At 39.1% G+C, this 10,439-nt stretch overlaps 1 long non-coding RNA gene across 1 annotated transcript; it reads right to left on the bottom strand.

Annotated features, from left to right (window-relative positions):
• Window positions 1-294: 294 nt before the first annotated feature.
• On the bottom strand, window positions 295-9,127 carry LOC129399713 (uncharacterized). The gene is made up of 4 exons (XR_008627287.1): window positions 7,007-9,127; window positions 6,147-6,184; window positions 3,220-3,615; window positions 295-2,205 (listed from the first exon to the last, which is right to left on the bottom strand). It is a non-coding gene; the product is annotated as an uncharacterized LOC129399713 (long non-coding RNA).
• Window positions 9,128-10,439: the final 1,312 nt, after the last annotated feature.

Below are 10,439 nucleotides of genomic sequence, written 5' to 3'. Positions count from 1 at the left end.
TTTGTGCCCATTTTGGTTTGAGGACACACCTAGCAGTGCTCAGGTGTTATTCCCAGCTTGGTGCTTGAGCGAGGATATGGGGACAGGGTATCACTCCTGGCAATGCTTAGATGACCATGCAGCACTGGGGATACGACACAGGACATGCACCTCTTGCGTGCAAAACATGCACTCCAGCCCTCTTCTGTTTGGGGGCTCACAGAACTGTTTGGTAGCCCATGTGGCGCTGGGGAACTCTAGAACACAGCATGCAGAATGAGTGCTCCAGCCCAGGTCCACCTGATATTTTGGGGGGGTGGGGGGATGGTGCCCTGGAGGGCCCTATCCATCAAACTCAGAGGCCATTCCTCATGGTGCTTGGAAGACCGTATGTATTGTCACGAATGGAACCTGGTTTGGCCGACTGCCTTAATCCTTGTACTATATCTCTGGCCCTTCATTTGTTGGTTTCTCAGATTACTTTTATAATCTTTACAGTTTTACTTCAAAGTTTATCTTTATTATTATTATTATTGTTTTTAGTGTTGCATGTTTAAGTCCTTTCTAGGAGATTTGCCCTTCACCACAGATTTATATACACCCTGGGGCATTTTGCTTCCATTACATTTTTTTTCTTTTTGGGTCACACCTGGCAATGCACTGGGGTTACTCCTGGCTCTGCACTCAGGAAATCACCCCTGGCGGTGCTCAGGGGACCATATGGGATGCTGGGAATCGAACCCGGGTCGGCCGCGTGCAAGGCAAACGCTCTACCCGCTGTGCTATTGCTCCAGCCCCTACATTTTTCTTGAAAAATATTCTTAGAATCAAGTTTTTAAATTATTTTCTAGGTGATTATGCTTTTATTTAGTTTTATTACCTGTGGTCAAATAATAGCCTCTGGACAACGGCTGCTTTTTGAAATGCTCTTAGGGGAACTATCTGGTTCCATGGATTGTTTTAAGCTCCTTTGCAATCTACTCAGATGCCGTGCAACCCTTTCAGTTCCACAGGAAACTGAAGGAAGCGGATAGGCTCTAGGCTTAGGGAAAATTGGGAAAGTCATCTTAAAATGTCTTCAGGACAAACAAGCTGGAAAAAAACAAGTCCAAGGGCTCTGAATTCTGCTGTAAATAATTTCCATTCAGTGGATATACAGAAGTTGAGATTGTTCTGGGTTCCCCATGGTGCCTATCATGCAGCACTGCTACCTGATTAATTTGTAAAGTATTCCACTTGAGATATAGACTCCCTGCACCCTCGGGCTTTTTTAAAATTTTAGGCCACACCCTGCAGTGCACAGGGGACCATATGATGCCAGGGATTCAAACCAGGGTAGGCAAGGTAAGCACCTTACCCACTGTATTCTCTCTCTGGCCTCATGCTATTTTTCCCCCTCTATACACACACACACACACACACACACACACACACACACACACACACACACACACACACACACACACACACACACACACACACACACACACACACACACACACACACACATATATTTTTGCTGTTATAATCTTTGATTGAAATCTCTCCCTTCTATTTGCTATGGTTCAAAGAACATGTGTTTAGGACTTTACTACAACTGCTATACAATTTTAAAACCCAAATGAATACCCAAATTAAATATCCGAAGCACTGGATTGACATCTTGTTTAAAGAACACCTACTATTTAAACAGTCTTTGTAACCAGTCATTTCAATTGGTGCTCTTCTCTTACTATATTCATCTGCGGGTTCTCTGAAGGTTTACTTTTTTACTCTGAAGTTTTTGGTTATTATGTAAGAAGTAGGATTCTTTAAAAGCAGGCTTACTAGGCACAATTTACCACAGTGATAAAAGCAGCTCTGGTGTGGCTGGACAAATGAGGGGAGTCCTCCCCATCTTCCTTCTGTTGGTGCCTGAGAACCCGTTCAGTCCCGAGAAGCAGGTTGATGCCGGTTTTCACAGTGGGTTAGATTTTCTTCAGTTCCGGGACTACTGCTTCTGATGTGGATTTTAATTTAGCTCCTTTCTTTTCCTATGTTTTCTTCTACTGGCCTCTTGTCATCAGAATGCCCTGCTGTATCACAGGGGATGTGAGGTTCATTTCTCCTTCTTGCGCTACAGGCTCAGGAAGTCCATCCTTCTAATGGCTCTTGGCATGGCTCTGTGGCAAGCTCAAGTCATAATGCTACTCATTGATTTTTGCTTCCCTCAATAAGAAACAAAACCTTCAACCAAGGTACAAAGGGGGGAAAAAAAGAACATAACTATAAACAGTACACTCAGGAAGTTATGTTATCATCATGATAGAAAAGACAGACAAGATTACCCGCCCTGCTTCTGTGGTCCTCCCCATGCCATTCAGTTATGCTATGCTTGCCTTTCCAAGCGGGAAGCAATCATACTGCATATTTTCTATTTTTTTGTTTTTGTTTTGCTTTTTTGGGTCACACCCGGCAATGCACAGGGGTTACTCCTGGCTCATGCACTCAGCAATTACTCCTGGCGGTGCTCAGGGGACCATATGGGATGCTGGGAATTGAACCCGGGTTGGCCGCATGCAAGGCAAACACCCTACCCGCTGTGCTATCGCTCCAGTCCCTGCATATTTTCTTTTGTTAGCTGATTTGTCTCCATTTTTTTTTTTTGTCCTAATAAGGGTCACACCCAGAGATACTTCGGGGACCATGTGGTTCCAGGCATATGCCAACACAGGGCCTGGCTAAGGTACATGCTCTATCCTTTATGCCACATCCCTAATCCTCGACATTATGTTTGCAACTAAAACTAATTGTTACATATAGCCACAGTTCACTCATTTCCTGCTATACAGTAGTGATTTTCAACCTACAGTTTATAGACCACTGCCAGTTTGCAGGTATAAAAATGATTGATAACCACTAGATTATTCCACTACATGCATTTCACTGGGTGTTGAGGTTGTTGCCACTTTAAGGTTCTTTGAATGCCAAGAATATCCATCCTTAGATGTGCCTTTTTTTTTGCCAGGGGGTTGGTGGTGTATGTTTCTAATCTCTACTAAGCATATGGAAAATGTATTTGATATACAGAAGCTCCTAAGTGGCACTGTGGAGTTGAGGGTCGATGTCAGGTTTCAATGCTATCCCTGGCACACATTCCTAAAGTGGACGGGCCAATTTATATACCCAGCAGTGCACAGGGTCCCTGTCCCTCCACACTCAGCAGCATTTAGAGAAATATTTAACGGTTGATGCTCTTACCAGTACGGGGATATGGTACTGTAGTGCTTTTGATGTACACTTCCGTGATGACTAATATGGGTGACCAATTTATATTCTCCTCTTTGTCTGTCAAAACAAAACAAAACGAAACAAAAAAAAGAAAAAAACAAAAAAAGAAAAAAACACACCAGAAAACTTCCACTGCTTCTTGACTTTTTGTAAACTTTGGTTCAAATGTCTTGCCCATTTACTGTTGTTTTTCCTTGCAGAAGCCAGGTCTCATGCAGGCAGTCTGTACTTCACCACTGAGCCGATCCCCAGCCCTCACTCCTTGAAGACAGACTGAACGAGGCCAAGCGCAGAATCGCTAGACTCTCAGAACTACTTTCAGGCCTTTTGACACCGATGTAACATTCAGCAGTTTCCATTTCATCCCTTCAGAAAACCAAAAGAGAAAACAGATCTAGGCTTAGGGGCAAGTGATTTCCTTATAATATATATGACCCCAAGTTTTAGGCCAGAATCTGGAGTTCGAAGAAAAACAAACAAAACGTAACCAACCAAAAAGCCTTGCTATGAGGTCTCTTAACTAGTGGGGCTGGATGGCAGCTAAGAGACCCTTTTGGGTTCCTTTGGCTGACTTTGTCACTTAACATCACTTACTCTGGTCACAGGAGGATCTCTTTACTCACTTCAGTGGGTCCCCACTCACCCCACTTCTTTTTCCCCCGTAAGTCTCACTGTTCAGGTGAGTGCCAGCTGTGATTCTCAATTTGGGATGAGTTCCAAGGTAGTGCAGCCTCACTGTCACTAGCTCAGAAATACAGAATGGAACCTCCCCTGGGTGAACTCTGTGTGGATTTCAATTATTAGTACAGTTTTATTAGACTGAAGTTAGTGAGGAATGTTAGGAAAGGAAAAAGATGTAGTCTTGCTTTACTGACAGGTCATTCTGAGGTAGAATTTAACTCAGTTATTTAAAAAAATCATTTCTGAAACAACTCTATTATGGAACAACTTTGTAAATCATGGTGTCTTAATAAAAATAAAATTTAAAAAAACCTTTATTTGGTAAAAATTCCTTTGGGTTTCCCTTACTCTTACCTAAGTTTCTACAAATGGCAACTTTTTTTATCCCACATTTGAACATTCTCATGATATTTTTACAGAACATGACAGTTGCAGGTATTTATATTTATACTGTCTTTATCATTTTTTGTTTTCCAGAAGAAAAATCACATAAGACACTTATTCTTGATGGTAGTGTCATGAAATAAGATAGGCCTGGATGAAAAAAATTGGGACTACAGTCCATTGTCTATGATTCCCAGATAAAGTACTAGGAGGACTGGGGCAGTAGTTCAAAAGGCTGGAACACATCTTTGCAACAGTGGGTTGAGTTTAATTCTGAGGCAATGCCTGGTCTCTAGAGCACCACTAGAAGAAACTTCTGAATATTGACATGGGTTTAGCCCCTGAGCACCAGATATGTGCCCCCATTAGCTAGTCCCAATGCTTTCAGAAATTACAACAGATTCTTTCTAAAGTCAGTTCTACAAGTAACAAACTGAAATTATTCTATCCCTACAATTAGCACATTGGCACTAAAATTTATTTTTACATTTTTTTTTTACAGACTCTATATGTATCAAGCTTTCAATAACAGGGTTTCAAACATTCAGTGTTCCAACCCCAAACCCACCAGTGTCAGCATCCTTCCATCAAATTACCCACACTTTCCTCTCTCCACCTGAGTGGGGTGGGGACACATTCCATTTTGTGTATGTATTAGTGTTGTGGACTAAATCCAAGGGTCTCAACTCGACATAGAAGGCAAGTACCTAACAGATCAATTAATATGGGAATCACAAAGCTACATCCCCGAGAGTTAAAACCCAATATTCTTGTTCACAATGAAAGAAGAAACAATTATTTTCTTTTGGCCTTCCAAGCAGTGTTTACAGGCCCAAGGGCCAATCCCAGTGACACTTGGCTGACTGGCCAATAGTTTATGTGAGTGTGAGCAGCTGCTTGAATTGAGGCACTGGGGAACACTTGGGCCTTAAGTACTGGGGGTGGGAAGGGCTGAGTTTACATCTGGCAGTTCTTAGGGGGCCATGTGGTGCTGAGGTGCCAACTGGAGTTAGATGTATTCAAGGTCTGCAGGTACCCTAACCCTTGTACTATCTTCTCAGCCTCTAAATTACCTACCTGTATATATCATATAGTCCTGTCAGTTGGTAAGTAGCTATTAAAAGTATAAGTGTACTTTAAATTTAAAGTATTTTAAATTATCTTTTAGCATTAAAAATGTAATAAAATCCCTTAAAAACTCTAACAAATGGTAAGATCCATACATGTATCACTAATGATGAAAAATGGCAATTCAGTATAAGAAAATCAGTACCAACATCATTTACCTATAAAATTAGAATCCATAAAACCAGAGGCAGGAAAATTCAGTGTCAATTCATAGGTCAATATGCAAATAAGCAAAATGGTTATTCTATGCAGCTCAGTATCTCCACTAATTTGTGTGAGAAAGTGCTTATCTTTTTACCAAATCCCCGGTTTTTTTTATCTCATACACATGTATTTCCTAAAAGTATTTCCTAATGCCTCTTCCCCACCGCTTCTCCAGCATTATGTAGCACTTGTACCACAAAGTATCTCATGTGCAACAGTGGTTGTAGCATTTGGTCAACTTGCAAGTTACCTACAGTGCTTCAAAAGATACTGTTTGCAGTTCAAACATGACATTCACAGAACACCCTATCCACTGAACACCCTTTTCCTTCAACAAGCATTTAAATGGATTTTCACAGAAATTGATGTTCTGAAAGGATAGTGAAGTAGAGAAAATGCGTTCTACCTTAAATAAAATCAAAGTATAGACACTGTAATGAATGAACTGCAAATCATATTTTAACAAAATAATTCTGTTTGATCACCCAATAATACCATACCTTAAGTTCGCAGGATCCAAACATTCTTGAATTAGTTTCTAGAAAAGGAAATAATGCAATCCACTAATTAGAATTCAAATAATGAAATGAATCTAATCATCTAATCTAGTCATCTAATATGGATGACTTTTATTTTCTCTCTTTACTAAAACCACGTAAAAACAATTGCAGTGATTTTTAAATAAAGTTTATCACTCACATTTGGAAGAAAAAAATTTGTTTGTAAACTCTGTAATCTCTGAAAAAGCTGTATATTTCATTTGTTCATGGCCTTACTGAATTTTAGTTTCATGTGTTATGCAATAAAGCTAAAATATTTACAAATCAAGGTATCTGGGTAGAAGATTCACTTAGGATGGCAACAAAAATACACAAATATACACTACCTATATTTCTGCACACTGTGCACTGTGGATACTATATTTCAGTTTTTAAGACATTGGTAATTATTTGTTACACTCCTCTGACACATATTCATATAATCCATTAGTTAAAATCTCTAACAACTTATTACATAATTCACTTCAAATTAAATACAAATAAATTAGGAAACTTTGAATTACATTAAGCACATAATTATCACCTTTTGCAAAAATCAAAAATCATCTACTAATATAAAAAACCATGAAAAAGCTAGCCTGCCTTTTTGCTATTGTGAAACTGCTTCACTATTAACTTTCTTTTTCTGCAATTCATATTTATTGATACCAAGAGAAATGCAGATACTGCATCCTAAAAAGTGCTCCAAAAGAAAAGATCTGAAACTTTCCAATGTTTTCTTTTACAATAGCCCAAAACCGAGGTTAAACATATGGAGTCTATTTAGGCTGAAATTGCTATCATACTACTGACCACCTTACCAGAATCACTTAGGAGTTTGTGGAAAAATCCACTTCCCAAATCTGCAGGATCAGTATACCTATATTTTAAGCAAAGACTTAATATGATTCTTGTGGATACCAAATTTAAGAACCAAAGCTTTAGACAATCCAAACCATATCATGCTAGGTTCTGGGCCCTGGTGGAATGATTATACACAGTCACTGTCTGTGACTGGCAACTGCCACCTAGTGGTAAAATCTCTTTCCATTTTTCTACTGGTTTATTAATGCTGAGTAGGATACCATTGAAGAGAACAGATATCTGGGAAAATTAAACCTTTTGAAATAATTTTTTGTTGTTGTTTTGGGGCCTCACCTAGCAGTGCTCAGGCTTACTCCTTGCTCTGTGCTCAGAGATCACTCCTGGCAGGCTAGGAGAATCACATATGGTGCTGGGTCAAACCTGAGTCAGCAAGTACAAAGCAAGCGCCTTCCTTACCTACACTATCTACAGCTCTCAGATTTTTTTCTTTTTTTTTTTGACTCAGTGTCAGGCATTCACTCTTTATCTAGAACATGATTTTTTGGAAAAAAAAAATCCTGAGACATTAACTTGCAAATGAAACCACACCAGACAAATATGAAAATGACTAAAAATCTTTTCTAAAATACCTTCCTTGGGATAACAGTGACTCTAAAAACACATTTTAGGGTCAGAGTGATAGTACTATATGTACGGCGCTTGCCTTGCACATGGCTGACCAGAGGTTGCTCCCCAGCACCACCACCGCGAATTCCCCAATCCCCACCAGGAGTGATCCCTGAGCACTGCTGGGTGTGGCTCCCAAACAAACAAACAAACAAACAAAATAAAACACACTGTAGACAGCAAGAGATAGAGCTTGGTAACAGAGCACATGCCTCATGTATATGAAGCCAATCCCGAGAACTGCAAAAAAAAAAAAAAACCAAAAACCTCAAAACCAAACGAACAAACAAAAAACAAAACAAACCCCAAACCCACCACATTTCACAGTGCAAACTATCTCTTCTGGAGATACACTGATAGAATTCATTAGCATATTAAAGGCGTTGAGAAGCTTTTAGAAGTAGTCAAAAAACCTGTTAAATGAATAATAAAGCAACATTTCACAAATATAAATGACCATGAAAATTTCTTTCCTAAAGAGTACTTACTGATTTCTCTCAAGACACTAGAATTTCAATGAATAGACTAGGACATGATGCACTATAAACGGCAAACCCATTAGCTGTTTTAGCACCTCCAATCTATCATTAAAAAAATATGACAACGATTAATAAATTATCTGGCAATGACTGATCAGGCTTTAAGTGTTACAATTCAAATACATATTTATTTACCTGCACTATTTATTGAGCATTTAAAAAATACATAGCTAACTAAAACTCACTGTTGTCAATTTTAGTAACTGGCATGTGAGAGCATCTATATACCTACACATTATGTTTTAAACTCAAATTGTATTTGAAAAGTAAATTTAAAATAACGGGGAGTGACACCTGGCAGTGCTCAGGATTTACTTCCGGCTCTGTGCTCAGGAATCACTCGTGGTGGACACAGAGGACATTATAAGGGAGCCAGGGATCAAACTCAGTCTGCCATGTGCAAGGCAAGTGCCCTAACTGAGAAGTATTTAGGACATTCAACTCTATTCCAACACTACTGATAAACTTGTTCTTTAAATTAAGAAAATAAATAAATAAAAAACCAAAAAGTAAACATTTAGGTAAAGACATAGATACTAAATTATTCAATGCAATAATAAATTATTCAATGCAATTTCATGTGTTCAAGAATTTTCTCATAAAAAAAAAAATCCCCAAAATTTCAGTTACTGCACCTGACTCATGAATCCATTTCCCACCCCTGGCAAAAAAACAAAAACAAAAACAAAACAAACTGTTGTCAAGTTGTGCAATTCCAGTTGTGCAATGTCAGTTTCCTCTGGAACTGTCAGTGAACACGGTGCCAGTACCTGTTTATACTGCAGACGCCAGGGCTTTCTTGCTGTTAAGCTAATGATGCCTCGTGAGTGTATGATCTATGGAGAAATTCTGCAGTTTTACCTGCTGATGCTGTCTGTTGGGAAACAAACCGTGGATGTTTCCATCCCGAGCCCCCTTGCTACCGCATCGACCCCCCACCCCCCCAAAAAAAAGAGAAAACCTTGACATTCTATCTTTCTGAAGTACAGATTCAGGGCCAGGGTAGAGCTCTAAGAGCCAGAGTGTGTGCTTTGCATGGGGAAGCCCCAGGTTCACTCTGTGGCACTCACTAGGTTTCCCTCAGCACTGGGTCAGGAGCACAGCCAGGTCTGGCCCCGGAACAGAAAGAAAATGAAAACTAAATAAAAAGCAAAAACTGTTGTTTCAGGGCCCAATTACAAGCAGCAAGAATCCTCAGTCTGACTGCTGCTATTGCACCTGGTTTCTCCAGCCCTGTCAGAAGCAGCCCTTGAGCCAGTGTGGCCTTCAAGCCAAACAGTAACAGAAGAGTAAGGATGCAGGAGTGGGGGGTGAGTTAATGGTGAGGGTTAAATTAATGCACACAAAAACCCAAATAACCACATTTACCGAGACATGCAATTGGGAGAAACACACATGGTGAAGTAGTACTGTAAAAGAAACTGTTTTGTAGGCAGACAGATGTTACGAGAAGCTCAGGGAGATAAGTCCAGATGAAATGCCTTTATGAAGCACAACTACTTGTAGGACTCGGTTACTTGAATTCAAAGGCAGAATGGAGAAGTTTGGATGGTTTAATATGAATAAAGAAATTGGAGGATAGAGTATTCAACTAGCATATGAAAGATTTTTAAATGTTTAAAGTTGAAAAAAGCAAGAATGACAGGAAATCAATTTTTGTCAATTTTGAGGAATAATCAAAGGTGCAATAGACTCAGGTTGGAAACTCCTTTTATGCTATTAGGTGAAGTTTTACCTTATCTAGATTAGGAGGAATATATGAAGGGAATTCAAGCATCATGTGAGCTGTAGAATCAGACAACCAGATAACCTATAGGGAACAATTTAATTTTAGCTCTTGAAAAGTGGAATTATGCAGTAAGTGAGACTAGGGTAATTTTGTTAGTAATTAATTCTCAATTCTCACTTAGTTTTTCCATTTCTAAACAGCATTAAAAAAACATATATATACTCTTTGGCTTTCAGAGAGTTTATTTAATTCTTGTTTCAAGTCTTGTCTGGAAAGACTAGAAATTCCCTTACCTAAACATATTAAAAATACTAATTGAAAAAAGGACTTTACTCTTGACATGTCCAAATTCACTGAGCACTTAAGCACTCTATTATGCTCAGTGAATTAAATCTTTTCACTATTTTTAGCCTAATTAAACATGAGAAGAACACAAAGAGAAGGTAATTGATGTTTTAACAATTGCATACCATTTGTAATGTCTTTTTAAGTGCC

This window comes from Sorex araneus, chromosome X (genome assembly GCF_027595985.1).
Source record: "Sorex araneus isolate mSorAra2 chromosome X, mSorAra2.pri, whole genome shotgun sequence".
Classification (NCBI taxonomy): domain Eukaryota; kingdom Metazoa; phylum Chordata; class Mammalia; order Eulipotyphla; family Soricidae; genus Sorex; species Sorex araneus.
This window is presented reverse-complemented; position numbering and strand designations above follow the sequence as displayed.